This window comes from Equus caballus, chromosome 27 (genome assembly GCF_041296265.1).
Source record: "Equus caballus isolate H_3958 breed thoroughbred chromosome 27, TB-T2T, whole genome shotgun sequence".
NCBI classification, from domain to species: domain Eukaryota; kingdom Metazoa; phylum Chordata; class Mammalia; order Perissodactyla; family Equidae; genus Equus; species Equus caballus.
The window spans coordinates 42,107,726-42,127,401 of NC_091710.1; the positions used below are offsets into that span (position 1 = coordinate 42,107,726).

General features: G+C 39.0%; 1 protein-coding gene across 45 annotated transcripts in view; it reads left to right on the forward strand.

Annotated features, from left to right (window-relative positions):
- SORBS2 (sorbin and SH3 domain containing 2) overlaps positions 1-19,676 on the forward strand; it is a 332,703-nt gene that overhangs the window by 198,912 nt on the left and 114,115 nt on the right. The gene's annotated exons all lie outside the window — the stretch shown is intronic.

Genomic DNA, 19,676 nt, shown 5'->3' on the forward strand with positions numbered 1-19,676 from the left:
ATTGTTGGTTGAAGTGAGTGACTCATTTAGTAACCATGGAAATAATGCCAAGGAGTCTGAAAAGAGGCACATGTGTGCACACTTCCAGATGCTGCTGCTTTTGTGCAGGCATCTGTTCAGGAATCCAGATCTGTTAGAAGCATATTTAATGTCTCAAAAAACCAAACTCGTTTGGTTTTGCTTTCCTCTCACCCTTTCGTTGATGCTCTACAATAGCCTCCAGTAAATGTGAAACAGGGGAACCCGACACTTCACTCACAGGACCCTACGTTCTTTCCAGAAATGTGTCTCATATTTAAAGATGCATGTCCAAATGTGCTAAAAACAGACCCTCCTCCCAGACACATTTCTACTACTTCTATTTCTGAAATTCCTGGTCAGTGTCCAGGCTCCAACACTATATTTATCTTTATATTTGTGTTTTTCTATTTTTCTTGCATCTATTTCCAAATTTTCTAATATATTAATGCATATACACTTGGAAGACAAAATGTACAAGAAAAGAACATCAAGAAAATAAGCAGCCAACCACCGTATTCGCTCAAGCTAAGTCTAGTCAAGTTAGAAAATATATACATGTATATCTCCTTATGTCTCTTTAAATGTGCTTTCCAAAGCTGTCATCTGTTTAGCTTAAGTAGCACAGAGCTCCTATCAAGCAAGCTCAAGTATTAGATTAAGTATCTTTGAGGATAGGTCTTCAAAAAAATGACCCATGAAAACTTTGGGTATTTTTCTCTGTAAAGTCAAATTCTAATAATATGTTCCATTGAGATTCAGCAGGTATTTGCTGAAGGCCTACTATGTATAAGGCACAATGAAGAACACAAAGGGCATAAAGCATGGTCTCTGCCCTCAAGAAAACATAAATAAACACGAATAGCATAAAGTAAGAGAAGAGGGCGTGGTGCAGGCAAGGAAGTATACTCCTTTAAATGAGAGAGAGCAATCTATGTCGTTTCCATGGGGGCTACTTTGAGATGGGCCTCTAACAATGGATATGCTTTTAAGAGTATTTAAGAATAATCCCAATGGAAGAAACATACTAGACAAGATGTGACCCCAAATCATATCTGTCTCGACACACCAGTCATGCGCTCCCGGAAGACAGGGCCTTGTTTTGATTTTCTTGGCGTCCCTAAGACCCAGAATGATGTCTGACACATAGTAAGTGCCCATGTGCCAATTAAATTCAAATGAAGACTGAAACATAAAATGTGCATAAAAAGGAGCAGCAAAAAGTCCAGTTTGACGAGAGAACAGAATATGAGACGGGAAATAGAATGTAACGTCTTGAAAAATTAGGTTGGGAACATACTGTGCTGGGCTTGATTTGGAATTTATTAATAGATAATGCTAAGTCACTGGTCTTTTTGAAAGATTAACCTTGCCACAATTGCACCATGGAATCAAAAGAAAGAGATTGGAGAGGACTAGAGACAGGAAAACCAATAAGAAGGTCATTATGATAATTTATTTGATAAAATGAAATTAAGATGACAGAAGTGATGAGCCTGAAATTAATAGCAGTAGTTACAATCACTCTATGAACAGCAGCAGAACAATGATAAAGACAACAATAGCTAATATCTAAGGATCGGTGCTATGTCCAAGCTGCGCAAAGTTAGAATTTCGGTTAATTACCTCTTGGGACTCTTCCCACAAAGTTGTAATTCACAAGTTTATAGGTGAGGAAATTGAGACTTAGGGAGATTAAGTAACTGACTCAAGGAAGCTCTGCTAAAAGCTGTATTAGGTTGCTATATTTTCTTTGATCCTCTGGAATAGAGTGGTAAGTGGTAGGCTCCAGAAACCCACATTTAGAAGCTTTGTCAAATGGAGCTTCTCCTTTGAGTACAAATGATTGGCTGGAACATCCAGCACCAGTGGTAACAATTCCGATCTAGAATCTCTGCAGCATGGTGCTGGTTGCAGGATGATTCCCATGCTTTTTTTTTTTTTTTTTTTTTAAAGATTTTATTTATTTATTTTTTCCTTTTTCTCCCCAAAGCCCCCCGGTACATAGTTGTATATTCTTCGTTGTGGGTCCTTCTAGTTGTGGCATGTGGGACGCTGCCTCAGCGTGGTTTGATGAGCAGTGTCATGTCCGCGCCCAGGATTCGAACCAACAAAACACTGGGCCGCCTGCAGCGGAGCACGTGAACTTAACCGCTCAGCCACGGGTGGATGGAGCCATGCTTTTTTAACTACTGGATTGTACAGGCTATGATGGTTTGTATCTGTTGACCCACAAAAGGCTGAAGTTCATTGCAAATATTAACAGGAGAAGTGCTCCAAATAGATGTCTAAATCTCCTTATGGAGCCAGTCAAAGATTTACTGTAATTGTTTAAAAAAAAGCTTTCTGTTAAAATATAAACTGGCAACACAATCTTATACGTGATTCATTTTTTAAAAAATGCATGGAATGTTTAAGATGTACAAGGTGTTGAAGTAGATACAATGAGAAATGGTGAAAAAGAAATTCGCCTTAATCTCACAGATATTATAGTGAGAGAAACAGATGGGCGTGAAGGAAATAAGTATTCTAGCATTGCTCAAGGAAAGTGCCTTGAGAACACAGAACGAGTAATCACAGTCAACACATCAGACACGTAAACAAGCCGGTTTGAGTGTTTTTCCTCATTCCAGGCTGCGGGAATACGTGCATCATTTCAGAGACTAATTTTGACTGGAGGAAAACAAATTGTATGTTACAGGATTTGAACAGATTACAAGCATTTTAAAAAACACAGAAAGAAAGAGTAATTAATTCAGGGGGAGGGAAGCCTTGAAGGATGAGTGGGATTTGGGGAAATAAAAAAGTTAAGGGGGGGCAGGCCTGGTGGCTGAGTGGTTAAATTCGCACGCTCCCCTTCACAGCCCAAGGGTTTCATGGGTTGGGATCCTGGGCAAGTCATGCTGAGGCAGCGTCCCACATAGCACAATCAGAGCACTCACAACTAGAATACACAACTGTGTACTGGGGGGCTTTGGGGAGAAGAAGAAGAAGAAGATTGGCAACAGACATTAGCTCAGGTGCCAATCTTCAAAAAATAAAAAAATAAAAAGTCAAGGAAATTCTATATCCAGATTGACAAAATAGCATGAACCTCCCTGGTGGATTTCAGGAAGAGCCACTAGACATGGCTGAAGGGAGGGATGTGGTGGGAGATGAGACTGAAAAAGGAGAATGGAGGGGCTGGCCCCGTGGCCGAGTGGTTAAGTTCGCACACTCCGCTGCAGGCGGCCCAGTGTTTCGTTGGTTCGAATCCTGGGCGCGGACATGGCACTGCTCATCAGACCACGCTGAGACAGCGTCCCACATACCACAACTAGAAGGACCCACAACGAAGAATACACAACTATGTACCGGAGGGCTTTGGGGAGAAAAAGAAAAAAAAAAAAAAAAAAAAAAAAAAGAAAAAGGAGAATGGAGTCAGATCCAGGGATGGCCTTAGGTCACACTACCTTGTAAGAAGTTGACCTCTCGGATGACAGAGTCCCCAGAAGTTTTAGAAGAAACGAGTGACACACTTGGGCTAGGTTTTAGGAAGAGCCCTCTGGCAACAGAATAGATGCTGGTGAAAAGACGTAGGAAAGTTAAGTTAGGCACACCTACTTAAGTTCTCAGAGACAAAACTATGAATCTGATCATTGGGTGTCACATTGGGAAACTGGTACAGAGGTCAATTCTGCAAAACGTGGCACTCCAGAAAATACTTGCTGTTGAAGGATAACTAGCTCCTTCCAGTAGCTATGCAGACCATTAACTAGCGGCTCATTCTTTTGTCTTTTTTCACTCTCTGTGCATGAAGATACTCCAAGTATTCAATAAAAATAAGCAAAAGTTGTCCCAGCACAGCTTAAGATCTAAATTTATGATGTGTTTTTTCCCCCCCTAAAACACCCAAGCATCCTCAAAAAAAAGCCAAAGAGGCTGTATGGAAGTCAAGAAACCCAAAATCTTTTTACTGCTAAGTTTCTTGGATTGTTAGCTCTACTTGGAAGTTGAAACAATGAAAGCCTAGCTTATTATACCCTCGAAACCGCTTCCTGCTGTCCAATTGCACAGAAATTGGCATACGGAATAGAGGAGTGACATTACGTGGACTGTCCAGAGCTAACAAATAGATGCTAAAAACACTGAAAATTGTTACTTCCTAAGTATCTGCCCCTTGTGCACGTGGCATACCAAGAAAAATTTAAAGCAAGTAAGAGATTGAGCATATGTGGCGGCAGCACTGCCGGAGTCTATGGGTTCACAGACCGCCATTGCTCTCTCCTCACTCCTTGTGAGCCCAGACCTTGACATTCACTGAAATAAGGTTAGTGCCCTGCTCTGTGACCATGAACTCTACTGTTTCTTCCTTGACTCTACAGAGATAATCGAACTAGAAAGATGCACACTTAAAAAAGAATTATTACAAAACTCCAGAGCTGTAAGATTTCCAGTATGGATAGGACACACTCCCCACCTCAAGCTCCCAGATTCTGTATGCCTTAACAAATAATGGAAATGATTCTATGGAAATGAATAGAATAAGACTCCAAGTCCTGCTGGAAGCACGTCGGTGTGTCTCTGCTGTCTCTGGGTGTTGAGCACACTTTGTATTGGTGTACTGGATCTTTTTTTTTCTCCTGGCTTCCCTTAAAGCCTCAGAGTTATTTTCCCATGATGCTCATAGAGAAAGGTTGCTCTGTTAACATATGTTCCTTAGGTTTAAGCTTATTAAAACATAACCCTGCTCTATGTGATCCATAATTTAAACTAAATTGGTACTTATTCTCCAAAAACAGACGATTGTTTTCAAAGTTCTTAAGGGAGATGGAGCAAAAGAGTTCTTTTCTCTGTGTTTTCAGTGAAGTTGCTGCTATGCCATAGCAAGAGGCATCTGTGTTATTTCAGGTGCGTGCCTGCATGGCCAAGGTTGTGCCCAAAACACAGTATACCTTGAAGTGGCTCTGGGATTGATTAATTTCTCAGATGTTTTCTTTCTTCCACCTGTGATGATGTGCATTCAGCTCTGGCCCACTTCAACTATTAAAAAAAATAAAATTATCCTGGATCTTAGACAACTGGTTATTTTCCTGGCACTTGGGGGGCCTATTTTGGGTAGGGTTTTGGATAACATTAAAGGAGCATTAAGAAAAGCTCAGGTGCTTCTAATTAGTAGACACTTAACCTCCATAGTTATCAATGCTTCAGCCTTTAATTAAGGAAAAAGGAGACTAAGTTCTTAGGCTGAACATAAGGATGAAAGAAAAGGACCCCATGGTCTCTTCAAATCCTACTCTTTCAACAGCTTTGTCAAAATTCTCTCCCAGAATAACTAATGTTCCATTCCTGATTACTTTTTATAATCAATCAGATGCCAGAAACAGATTCATTGTAGAGTACCATTCTGCAAAGCCTGAAGTGATACTCAAGATTTTCACACCTCTGAAAATATCCAAAAAGGCAACATAGCTGCTTCGTGTCAAATTCAATTAGAAAAAAATTGCAGAAACAGTTTTTCAAATAACGCCACTTTCTAATTAAATACTCACGTGAGTAATACCAATAATTTTAAAGAAATATAATTGCTCATAGCTAATTAGGATTGAAGAATCACTTTGAGATCCAAAGAATCAGGAACCCTGCTGTCTTATTAGAGTTTCATGGGTGTTTTTCATTTTTTGAAAAATACAAAACTCAGAAAGTAACACGTACATCCCTGATGTAACCATTCTCTGGATAAGCAGATAAAGCTTATCCATGATCATAGCTGTTTCTTCACCCTGTCTGGGCTGAGTGGCAAAACACGATCTCCCTTCTATTGATTTTTTGCAGATTATTCTGAAGTACGATTTGTTCTAACATCTGTTACGGAACTCACGGCCCTTTGACAGGTGGCAGTGCTGTTTGTTTACGTAATGACTCAGGGCGTAAATTATTGTTTTGGTTAATATCTAAAGAACTTTTCATTTTTCTCCCTTCCTCCATCTTGCTACACTTTAAGAAAGCTGTTTTGGAGAAAAATTATAATCTCAAATGAGAGTTTTCTCCCAATTATTTGGAAGTTGAGCAACACTGGCCCTAATTATAAGGAACAAAAGCCTGTAATTTCTAAGAGGAAGACCTCAGTTCTCTGGAGCCATGCCCTTCCTCAAGTGATGGATTTAGTCTCCTAAAAGAGCTCTTGTTTTTCCCCTTTTCTCCAAAGCATGTGAAAACAGAAACCATTTTACTCTGCAGAAAAATCTGGGTGTTTTCTTGTTCCACTTGATGGAAAAAATATTTGGCTTCTCTGAAACTGGGTCTAGGGATCATCTTCTGGTTATACAAAAAAAAATCCTTTCTCCATAGTGTTTGGCTCCCAACCCTGTTTGCGTTTCACCTCTGGATCAAAATTCCAACTGAATGTGACCAAACAGGGAGGGGGGCAAGATTTTCACTGACTGCTGCAGAAAGTTTGCTTACACAAGCTTCAAAGAGGTCCCCGCTACCTGCTCTGTTATTCTTTCAGGAAGCTGGGCCACAGATTCCATCACCATGGTGATCTTGTCTACAAATAGATAACGGATCGAATGTGCCTTTCACACTTAAAGAGCAGGGGGTAAAGGAAGAATTAGGAAGTTTGTTTGCATTGTAATTTGTTTTTGTTCATGGTGTACTTTGTCCTAGATTGTCTCTCATAAGCCTCTGACCAATTCCAGTGAGGTAAAATAGATCAGGATCTTTAGCATCAGTCCCTCTGCAAAGGTGAGAAAATGGAAGCCCAGGGAGAGGAAGAGAGATGTCTACAGTCCCATGTTGGAGCCACGGCTAGAGTCTAAGCTACTTTTTCTCTTTTCATCTTTATTGAGGTATAATTGACAAAAAAAAAATTGTATGATATTTAAATCGTACAACATGATGATTTGATATACAAATACATTGCAACAGGATTTCCCCCATCGAGTCAATTACCACATCCATGTCCTCACATATTTATCCCACCCCCGTTTTTTGGTAAGAACATTTTAGTTCTACTCTTTCAGCAAATTTCAGAATCCAAGCTTTTAAAGCTCTGGTTCGATGGTCCTTGTCCAACACTGCCTCAGTCTGAGGAATAGATCATCAGTACTTCCGATGTGGGAAAAGAACAACTTAATCTTTGCAATGATAATGTAAAAATCTTTCAGAAATTCAGCTAGTGCATTCTCTCTAGGTCTCAAAAATCAAAGGATAAGAAACAAAGTGTTTTCCAGCACACAGGACAGTTGTCACGTAAGATGTATTAGCAAGGTGGAACACCTGGGACCCAGGCACACGCTCTTAGATACATGGAAGATTTTCACCTCTTTTGGCTGAGACATGTATCTAAAAAACTTTTACAAAACATCCAGAAACTTTAATATTGTCCCCACTTCTGCATTGTAAAGACAGAATGCATTATATGCACAATGTGTTATATACGAGGTAAAATACAACGTGATTCATCATTTGGTTGTAGCAATCCTCTCACTTGGAAACAATGTTTACGTTATTTGTAAATAATCAGAATCTCTGTGATAATATCAACTAAGGAAAAATGAAGAATTTAAAGCCTTCCTTAAAATTTATTTTCTAAACCTCAGAATAAATCATTTTGTTTCTTATGAGATATTTTGACTTTTATGATTTTTGGCTCTCTTAACTTGCAGATAATTTTTACTAGAAATGATCAATACGGGAATAAATATTGGGTTTGAAGTGCTTTATACTTAAAGGCTTTACAGATTAAAAAATTCCATCTTGTTTTAAATATATCATGTTAATGTTTGTTCTGCCTGAGGCTGTTTCTTGATGTGTTCAATCACTTATAACTCCACGGAAATTTCTCTTCAAGTGTGTTGTTATTACTAGTGATTGATAATGTGTGTCTGGAAACTTAGAAATTAAATTTTGTATTTAATTTAGGCACATTTTCAAATTGCTTGTTTCAAGCATTCAATTAAATGCATGGTAATATTAGAAATTAATACAGCTCTGTGCATGTGTTTTGAGTATTTCTTTAACAAAGCTTCACTAAGAACTTTTTGCGTGCAAAACACTGTGTTTAGTCTATGGGATAGAAAACAATGGAACGTGGAATATAGGTCTTGTCCTCAAAGAACTTATAGTCTAATAGAGATGATAAGGCGTTCAAAGAAGAGTGGAAGGAAGGAGGGAAGGAAATAAGATTTTTGAAACTGATGCAGGGGTTATCGTGCCACCTGGAATATGTCTACTAGCCTATATTTCACTCAACTTGTGACAGAAGGAAAATAAAATTTACTATAAAATTAGAAACTTTCTCCTGATAACTATGAATAAATATAAATTGAATGAGATTATTACAATTTGCTGGGTTCCAACTGAGGTAGTGCATTCATTGGGATAAAAGCTCAGTGCTGTTACAGAGATCCAAAATAATACGGGCTTAAATATGAGAGATCTTTATTGCCACTCATGTGAAAGTACAAATTGGTAGTGCAGGGCAAGTATGTCCATAATTGTTAGGGACCTAGGCTCCTGCCTCCACACTCAGCACGTGGCTTCCTTGTTATGGTCAAGATGGCAGCTCCAGATCCTTAATGCCAGGTCTACCAGGTTCTAGCCAGCAGAAGCAGAAAGTCCTTCCATGTAAGGCCCGGCCCCTTGGACGGTGCACACGTTGTTCCCTCTCACACTCCCCTACCAAAATTTGTTCACAAAGCAAGGGAAACTAAGAAATGGAGGCTTAGCCTGGCTAAAGTCACGTACCCAGCTAAAACTACTATTATAAGGTAAGAAGGAGAGACTAGGTATTGAGAGAACAGCTTGTTATCTCTGCCATGTGTAGTAACCGTGCTACAATCCCCTACCACAGAATTCAGTCATGTACGAGAAAAGAGTTTTCCTATCACGTATTACTATAGGGCTTTCATTTTCACAACAGATTAGAAATGCATCTTGGATGATTTCAACAATCAAAGGAGGATTTCTCACCTCGTCAAGTGCTAGTCATTTGCAGCTGAAAACTAACACCTTATGCTAAGCTAGTCAGAGCCAAATATAATTAATTAGATTAAGCCTGTCACTAAAATATCCAGACAAATGTTCTTGAAACATGGTACTTTCTCCCTTTGCCTTTTTTCTCCCTTGTCTGGTTTATTTACAATAAAAAGTAGGTTGAGGGATGGAGTTTCAGAAACTGATCCCTGTAGCTGTTACTCTGTATATCACATAACTGATAGCCAAATGCTGGAGAGAAAACCGTATCTGAATTGTGGTGGCATAGACCGCCCTTGCCTGGATCACATTTAATAATTAATTACAGTGTACAGTTCACGCGGGTATGAGAGTCTCTATAAAAATCATACTGGCAAGTCTGTTTACGTCGTTCTCCAAGGACCATTCTCGCTTTAGTCCCAGAGCTCGGACTTGCACCTGCTGCTTCTCCAAACCAGAAAGACTGAGTTTTCCTTTCCATTTTTATTGGTAACCTCTCTCTAAGAGAATGATTTGCTGGCGCAGTTTTAAGAATTCACCATTTAACAACTCAATCATGTATCTTTCTTTATACAACAGACAACAGATTTTCTGAAAATTAGATTCTATGTTAGAGTCACTGGGCAAACTTGCTATTTAATGGAATCTGATAATCCATTTGTAGAGAGTGTGACTCATTTGTACAGCAAAAATAAATCACCTGACTGCTTCTGATTTAAAATTCTGGGTTTCTATAGGACAGATGGGCTTAGAGCTAACCTGCAAAGGAAATTGTATACAGCATACGACTGCTCTTATGGAGAGAGATCCTCAAATTACAAAAACGTGGAGATTAAGGAAACACTGTTTAAATGGCTGACTATCTCATTTGCAAATGAGGGAACAAGTCCATAAAAGTATAAAGATTCCCAAAGACACCCACCCAACCCTCCCCAGTTAGCCACCAGAACTTGGAACTCTCAAAACCCAGAGAAGTGCATCGTCTGTTACTTGACACACAGGACAACATGACTTTTAAGTGGCATAAACATAGATGTCCTTGTGCACAGGATCTTCTTAAAATGTAGCCAACCCTTGGCAACCTGGAGCACATATACACCAAATTATTGAGAATAAGGTGATTGATACTGAACTAATAAGACAGGAGATTTAAGAAAACCTCAACTTTCTCTCTGCTTCCTCAAACTCTTCCCACTTTGGTTAGTCTGCTCATATTTATCTAAACCTGTGGCTTTCCAACTTTTTGAAGTTTCATATATCTGGTCCTCAAACTCTTGGATGGTGATGAGCTGTGTTTAGGGCATGATAAAATAATACTAATAATCACCATGAAAATGATAGCTTATATTCCTCTCATCATTCTTTGGTGCCAGGTGCTTTTCTAAGCATATTACATATATTATTTCATTATAATTACATATATTAATTCCTCACATTGATCCTATGGGAGGTGAACTATTATTTTCCCCATTTTATAGTTGTGGAAACTGAGGCACAGAGCATGTAAATAATTCATCCCAAGTCACACAGCCAGTAAGTAGTAAGAGATAATTATTTAAACCCAGGTCGTCACTTTTAATCACTACACTACATCGGCTAATATGTAAAAAGAATTATTTATCTGATAACTGGATTACAGGAGACATTGCAGCATAATGAAATGAGTCCAGATCTGGGGGACAGGGGGCGACAGTCTTTTCTCTTTTTATTTTACCTCAATCCCGAGAGTTGAGCTAATTATACTGCACAGTTTGTGACTCCTGCTAGGCTCCTGCATGTATGTGTAAGCACTCACCATACCTGTGCATACTACTAGTTTTTAAGAAATTACTAAAAAATTATGATTCCATTTGATTAAACAAATATGTATTAAACATTGGTCACATGCTGACCACAACTGGAGAGGCACTGGCCTTGCTCAGATCACAGTTCTTGTAATGCTACTACATAGGGCTTCATGGCTCCCTTAATCTCCTCCCCTCATGCCAAACAATCCAGGTTTCACTACCTCACTGCAAGTAACGGGAAAAAATTATTCTTAAGCAATCACTGCCTTTTTTTTTCAACTTCTGGCATTTTGACAGTGGGGCGGTTATGCCCTATAATCAAAAGAAAACAGAAACCGGTCATCTCCTAGCAACTCACTGAGGATTTCTCCCAGGGAGTCATTTGTGTGGCTGAGTCTGAGTGCATGTAACTTTGAACTTTGAAGCCAGCAGAGCTCCTGCACTGGCCATTAACTCTTTTCAATATCCTGCAAATACAAGGAACCCGTTTTTGCAGAAAGAATGGGCACTAAAATGTCCCAAGCATGGGCAGTTTCATGTGAAAGAGGGTGAAGGGTTTTATCGTCTTCTTTGTTGTTGTTAAAAATCTAATTGCAATTAAATGTCACTAGTAATCAACATCATTTTGCTGCTCTGCAGTTTTCCTTTGCCGAAGCCTGTTCCCCACCTCTCTCCTATAAAGGGACATCTGTTGTCTAGGGTTGGACTGCGTCACAGCATCCTTGCCTTCCCTGATATTTTCTCCCAGTGGGATTCTCATCTGCCCCCACAGTCTGGTGCGCTGGTGAGACCCATCAATCAAAATCGGCTCCTAGTCAATCTCAGGAAGCTGCTGCTCTTGGAGCCTTGACGTACAAGATGAAGGTGCAGTCAACACAGATTTTACTCAGCCATCTGTGCATTAAAGAGACAATTGTGACTCTAGGAGAATTCATTTCATCTCTTCAAACCAACATTCAGTACACTCCCTAAAAAAATTAGTTTATAAAAGGAGAACCCCTGACTAGAGAATTCATTTGAATGAATGATGAAGGCAAGAAAGGGACCCATATCTGATATGATTCAGCCACTAGTCACAAGTATCAACGTCAAAGAAACATTCTCTCTAATAGCAGCAGTAGTAACAGTTTTGGCATGGTGTGCCAGACCCACTTCTAAGTGCTTTATGTATCTTAATCATTGGATCCTTCAACAAACCTAGGAGGTTGGCACCACTGTTATCCCTATTTATAGAGGAGGAAACCCAGTCAGGTTCAGGGAGAGGATAAGTAAATTGCTTGAAGCTATCCATGTGGATATCGTAGGATGGGCTTTTGACCCAGTTGGCTTGGCCCCTCAGTCTGCGCATGAGCCTGCCCCAGCAGTGGGCATTAGCATATACCACTCCCATCCCTCTGTCTGGAAACTGAGCCCAGAAGGTCGTGCTACAGTTCTTGAACATAGTTGGCTATTTGGATCATACACATTATTTTCAAAATACTTTTCTATGAAATCCTCTGATGATACAGACATTATATCTGTTTCTATTTATTATGAAAAAAGGAAAGAGGACTGCTTTCTTTTAGGTCTCTTGCTGTGTGGTTTGTGTACAGAAAAGTAGTCTCTTTCTGAGCAGACTAAAAAAATGTAAGAAACTTTAGGCCTGCTGAGTTCTCTGCAGTAGTAGCATTATAGGACATTGTGCAGGGAGCATGAATGTTACGTATTACATACTCTAGAAACATTAAGTAAGAGGTTAGTATTTATTATTTATCATTTAGATAAATTATTTATCATTTATTGAGCATTTAGTATTTTTCATCTATTATTTATGATCTGTCTTTAAGCCGTTTATAGCCAAGAGAGGGAAACATGTATGGAGCTGTCACTCTTGCATACTTTTAAAGGATTTTGATTCTGTCTACATTTTCAGTATTTTTATTTTAAATTATTAAGCCCCAGAAATTTTCTACTCACTTCATAAAATAATTTTTAATCTACTTTGATCAAAAAAATTTTGAAGTGCAATGGAGTGTCTTTTAATTCTGCCAAGTTAGGAGTTAGGAAAAAAGTAGAGTTAATTTACTACTGCTTTTCCTGATTTTAAAATTTCTGTCCCATTATTCAGCCTTAATTATTCTGGGGTAAATTAAAATTTTTCTTCATTAATCTGAAAAGCTATTTTATTTTGTCTTACATCTGTCCCTTTGAGCTTCTTATATGCCTTTTCCCAACTTCATTATCTCTTTCTTGGAATGCAGGAATGTTTCCTGGAGAGAAAAGCTATAAATTGCTGGAGACTAAGTTAATATTAAAACAGAATACATTTTGTTAAGTCGTCTCTTTTTTTCGCCTTGTTACCTGGGATAGTCCCATTTTATGCCTGTTAATGTTAGCGTAAGTTCTAATGACATCCCCTTTTATTCTAAACCTTGTTCTCTCAGTTTAGACAAATTATATAGGCACACTTTCCAAAAACAGAGTAAAGCTAATGATTAAGCAAAATAAATTTCTTTTTCTTTGCAAACAAATTCATGTATGTTTACTAGAAAATCTTGATATTTCCTAAAACCTGTCATGAAAAATGCCACTGTAAATTAGTTTTTAATTTTTATTTAACAATGATTTATAAGACTTTAACTTGTGGTCCAAACATGCAATTCTTTATCTTTTCATAGAATGATGTGTTCTGAAGATGACATAAGTAAAATTTTTAAATGATTTGAGATGCACAGGTAGAAAGATTGTGTTAATTATTGCTGTTGTAAAACATATTTCTGCGTAAATTTTAGGTTATAAGTTCTGTGTGCTGATGAGCTGAAGAGCCTAAAGCAAATTTAAATAAAGATGGATAAACATTGTTTGTGCAATGTGCCATTCTTCTATATGATGCCAGCTTAGTTTATTCATGAAACTCAAGTATAGAGTTGGTATAGACCAAGTATGGAATCAGAGGTCTAGTTGGTCAACCATTGGTATGCTTTGAGGCCCATTGTAAGACATTGCTTAAAAATGTTGCACATTCCAACCTGCTGACCGCTCCCATTATCCCATTTGGCATACTCCTTTGGAAAGAAATTAAACACAACCTGTTAAAATGGAAATGTGTTATTTTTATAATACCTCGTCACTCATAATCTTAACAAAACTCAAGGAAATTAAATGTAAGATAGGAAATCAACCACGTGCCCAATTAAATAATGAAAGTTGTTATCAGCAAGAAAGTAATTTTCTTACTATCCTTATGATAGATGGTGGCTATTCTATCCCACTTATAGAATTGAAAATTAAGGTCTCGAGTAGTGGTGGTGATTGCAAATTTCACTGGATTGCATCAGCGTTGTTTGGAATCAATGCCCATGATCAGAGTCCAAAGTCAGATCCTGATTGTTTGTCTAGTTTCACGTGAGAAAACAACAAAGGCAAATAATGGTGTCCAGCAGGAACCTATGGCAATATTCATTTGTGCAGTGCTGCAATATAACGGCAATGGACCAATTAGCAAATAATAATGATTACGGTTTCTACTGATCAAATTATAAAGCATTGGCTCATTCCACTCTTTGACTTTCTTTTGCTCTCTTGTCCACAACAACAATGTTTCCCACAGCTCCCTAAGTGGTAAAGTTGGTAAAGTTGACTACTTCTTTGCATTTCCTAAAGGAAAAACAAGAATGATTGATTTCGGCGGTTTGTAATGCTCATCCCTTCCCCTAACTACTCTGTCTGGAGCCACAGGATGCCGGTGTGTAGGTGGAACCTCTCTGGAGGCTCCACCTCATGACTGAATTTCCTGCCTCTGAATCACATTCTCCTGATAACGGTCCCCGGTCTTCTGAGCTTACATTCCTATGGTGGGGAAAAGATAATAAACAAACATGTAAGATGAGAGCTGGTAAGAAGTGCTCTGAAGAAGAAACTCTTAAGGGTAAAGGAAATATGGAGGAAGGCGTTTTATATGGAGTGGTTAGGAAAGGTCTCTCTGACAGGTGGCATTTAAGCATTGACCTGAAGAACTAAGGGAGGAAGCTGGGGATATATATAAGAAGTGTTCCAGGCAGGGGCAAAGATTCTGGGATAGTGGTGGATTTGGCATGTTCAAGGAGCAGTGAGGTGGTCGGCGAGCCTGGAGCAGAATGAGCAGAGAGGGAGAGTCGTAACAATGAAGCCAGAGATACAGTGAGGGCCCAGAACATGGAGGACCCTGCAGGCTGCAAAATGGGAGACGGAAGGCCGTCGAAGGGTTTTGAAAGGAGAGTGAGTGATCTCTCTCGGATTATGGAGACCTCATGTCGTTGTTTTTGGTCTGGGCAACCGAAATGGGATGTTGTTTACAGAGAAGTGAGATGCTATAGGAGGAGGGGATGGGTGGTGGGGTGGAATGGGAGGTCAAGTTGATGTGCCTGGTGCACATCCAAGTGGACACGGGGAATAGGCAGTGGACATTCCAAGTCTGGCAGTCTGAAGACAGTTCAGGGCTTGAGAAGTAAATTCAGGAATCTTCAAATAGCTGTCATTGCGATTACATAGCCGCTCTTTCAAACACATTCATATCTTGTTCTGGCACTGCCTCAAGTATGATTGCCTAAACCCCAACATACGTTTGGGAGTTTGCTTGGGAGAAGTGTAGATGCGATTGTGATGAAACAAAAAATCATGCAAAAAGATGATGGGAGGTGAAAACATGGAACCAGGATGGTAGGACATCTAACTCTGCAATTTCCCTAGGCACCTAACTCTTAGAACTCATTTGGATGATGTACAGCAAGAGACCATATGAACTCAAACATTGGTTAGACCTGTAAATTTCCACTAATTACTCTAGTTGAATTTGAGAAACTAAATATCTATAGTAAAAAGTTGTCTAGATCTGTTACACAATTCTATCTCGTTTAAATGTAGAAGGCGTTAAATTGGTTTCAAAACAATTCCAAATAGCTCATTAGTAGGATCCTTATAATGCTTTGGATGTACTTCCTTGCAATTTACTAATGGAGCTATGACTCAGTTTTGTGTCTCTTAAGGCCCATCGATGTTCACCGGAAGAGGTTGCTGTCTCTGAGCTCCATCAGGCAGCATCCTCTCTCTGCAGCTCCAGTGGCTGCCTACCCACTCACCTCCCACACAGTGTGGACAACAAACTGGCGAGGGCTCACTTCTGCCACCAGCAGCCACAGCTCATTCACAACTCAAGTTCCGTTCACTGCTAAGACGGGAGCTCCTACAGCGTGAACGCAGCTGTGTATCTCACACAGACAACAGAGACAAAAACAAAAAGCACTTCAGTGCTGGAAACTCACGACTATCATACAAACACGGGCATCATGCCATCACGTGGGAAAGAACTTGCGTGGTAAATATAAAAAAAACACATTTAGTCCGTCTTGAAAATTTGGGGTAAATGTAGATCTAATCGAAAACATGAGAACTCAGACACACTCAATCGGCAATAGAAAAATTCCCTTTCGCCTGTTGAACAAAAAATGACATAGGTAAAAAGTTTGAACACTTCATACCTTTTTGCCACTAACATGGTGTTATTTTATGTCTCAAGATGAGGAACAATAAGGCAGCCTCAGCGAACGGGCCTCAGGACTGAGGGAGCACTCTGTCTTCTAGTTTAGACTGTAAGATCTCTAGACTTGGGAAAGTTTTGTGAAAGCAAAGCTAAAATAATAATGGGGATTCTCAGTCCCGGGAAGAAGAATCCTAGCGTGCTACAGTTAAGGAAAATTAGAGATCTGGTCCTTCTCATTTTTCATATGAGGAAACTGAGGCCAAAAACTTTTGGTGACTTTGTCTGTCCCCTCAAAATATTTATAATTTAGCCAGAAAGGAAATGAATATGAAAAGTTAACTAAAACAGCGGTCTTACCCAATTGTTTTAAGAGAGTTTATGATTCATATCGGATGAATGGCACATGTGGTCAGCACATAGAAATGTGCAAAGATGTGGGTCTCTGGGCTGGGGTGGGGAGTATGAACAGCTTGAACCAAACTTCCAAAAGCAAGCGAGTGGGGTTCAATAGAGGAGACGGGATTTCGAGGTAACCAAAGATATTAAAGGAGCATGAAGGTTTATGTCAGGAAGTAGTAGGTCGATTGTTTTTGCCCTGTCATGGGAATATAGTCTGTTAAATGCAGGTGCGTGGATGTGCTATAATCTACCTATATGCTTATTTAATTTCATTTAAAAAATAACAAAATGCATCACAGACACTTAGAAAATTGGAGAAAAAAATTCACCAAGAATTATCCCTACCCTAACACAAAATGTTAGTCTTTCTTTGAATCCTGCTGTTTAGTTTCAGCAAAATGTAACCTCCTTTATTGTAAGTCTGGTTTCCTTTTATTTAAAAAAAAAAAAAAAAAGCTAAAGAGTTCTTTCATTCGCAAGAAGACCTGAATTGAACTTTTTGATAAACAGAAGAAGAGGAATTCAAGTTTATACAGAATCAGTTCCAACTTTTAAGTGTTGATATATATTGAAAAATCTGCACGGAGAAAAAGAAAAGAGAGAGAGATACATGACACAGAGATAGATACAGATATAGCTGAAGTTTGAAATCCAGAAATAATGTTCCAATTCATCTTTTAAAACATAGTTTATAAAAGCAATGATAAAGATAATATTAGACTGTCTTGGAAGTACTTTATTCGTGTCTTCAAAAGATGCTCGCTTTTAGAAAATGACTGTTGTGGGGCCTTTTCTCCCTTGCCTTAATGATTTGAAGGTTGTGAAGACCACATATTTCTTCCTCCTTTTCCTTTTTTATTAGCATGGCCAGGAATGCACTGGGAAAGGAGAGAGAGAGAAGCAGGCGTCATGGAGGGTGGAAAGAATGGGTGAAATAATTCCAGGAAAAACTCAAAATAGCTAATTAGTCTTTTGCCAAATGTATATGAAGTAATTTACTTTTTATAAGGTTTGTTCAGCTGAATAAAATGATTTCATTTTTGAATGTTCCTGTGATTATAACTAAAATATGACTCATCCACCTGATGGCTCATTCTTCCTCTTGAGACTAAACCTTCAGAATCAGGAGAAACAAGAAATTAATGGAGCCAAAAAAGGGTGTCTCTGATGGTGTCTTTAATGCTTGCAAAGTAAACAAATGCTGTATGTTCTTCCTGTCTTTGTATTTTATGGGTACTGTGACAATATAGTTCTTTGACCAAATTTACTTATTATAAGTTATTACGTAGCAACGTATAAATATAAGGAAAGATGTGCTTAATGTGTTTGCCACAACGTCATCCATTTTTGAGGATGCTGCTTTACTGATTGATGAGTGTTCTGCTCTTCACCTGGGAGCATCTCCTCCTCTGGGAAGTGAGACTACCAGTCACCTTTGCCTTAAACTCATTACCTGATTCTGTGAGAGCCACCGGGGCCCTAACTGTGCCCTTAGCACAAAGGCATAAAAGAAGCCCAGGCTCCTTCAAGGGGAATGAAGATGGACCTGGAGCATCCTATGATTGTACTCTAGAATGATGTGCTCAGAGATGTCTGGGACAAGTGCATCAGAGAACTGCCACTACTGGGTTGGCGGAGCAAGCAGTGATATCTTCAGCATCAAAAACAGTAGTCATCCCATTGAAACAAATTTCCAGAAAGCTTTGTGCTTGTGATAAAAAATATGCAAGGAAGTTTATATGAAATGTGTTTTAGGGTATTTATACTATACATGAGCATTTTCAAGATTACTTATGACAGAGTGTGCTATACATTGATTAATCCAATTATAACAGTTCTACGCTCAAATTTTGGTCAATAGCCAAGTTATGTATTACAAACTTGTAATCCTTCAGGTTCTTAGATCTAAGAAAGACATTATAATGTAGTGTTTAAGAACACAAACCCTGAAGCCGAGCTGCCTGCGTTCCCAAGCTTGGCTCTACTACTTACTAGCTGTATGACCTTGGGCAGTTTTCTTTTTTTTTGTAAGTTTTGGGGTGTTTTTGTTTTTGTTTTTGGTATGCTTTTTGGTGAGGAAGATTGGCACTGAGCTAACATCTGCTGCCAGTCTTCCTCTTTTTTTTCCTCCCCAAAGCTCCAGTACGTAGTTGTATATCCTAGTTATAAGTCATTCTAGTTCTTCTGTGTGGGATGCTGCCATAGCATGGCTTGATGAGTGGTGTGTAGGTCTGCGCCCAGGATCTGAACCCGTGAACCCCAGGCCACCGAAGTGGAGCACGTGAACTTAACCGCTCAGCCACAAGGCCCGCCCCCAGTCAAGTTTCTTAATTTCTCTGAGTTTTTGTTTTCATATCAGTAAAATAACAATAGTATTTACCTCGTTTGGTTGTTGTGAGGCTCAAGTGAATTATATACGTGTAAATGTGTTAGGACAGTTACATAGAAAGCACTTAAGTAGGAGCTGTTATCATCAGTTAAGTTCTCTGGCAAGCAGTTAACTAACAAGCAAAGCAATAAGAAACACGTACATGAATATTCACGGCAGCACTATTCAGAATAGCAGAAATCTAGAAGCAAGCCAAATGCCCATGAACAAGAAAATCGATGTATAAACTGTGGTATATTCACACAGTAGAATGTTATACAGGAGGCCAAGTGAACCCACTACAGAAACAGGCAATTGTATGGAAGAATCTTAGCAATACAATTATATCCAGCATGATGACATCACTATAAAGATAAAAACTAAAATATACTTGTAGAAGATAGATAGATTCAATGAAACTACACAACAAGGAAAGCTCGAGAATGGTGCACATGGAATTCCTAATGATGATTCCTTCAGGAGTGGGGAGGTGAAGGATGGAATAATGGCTGAGACCATCTTATTAGACGTAGCTTCTTATCAAAGTCTACCTTTTGTTTTAGATGATGAGTGTGTAGGTGTTGAGTGATAAGAAAAGAGGGGAAGGAGGGAAGGAGATGTACATAGACCCATAATAAGACTGTCATGA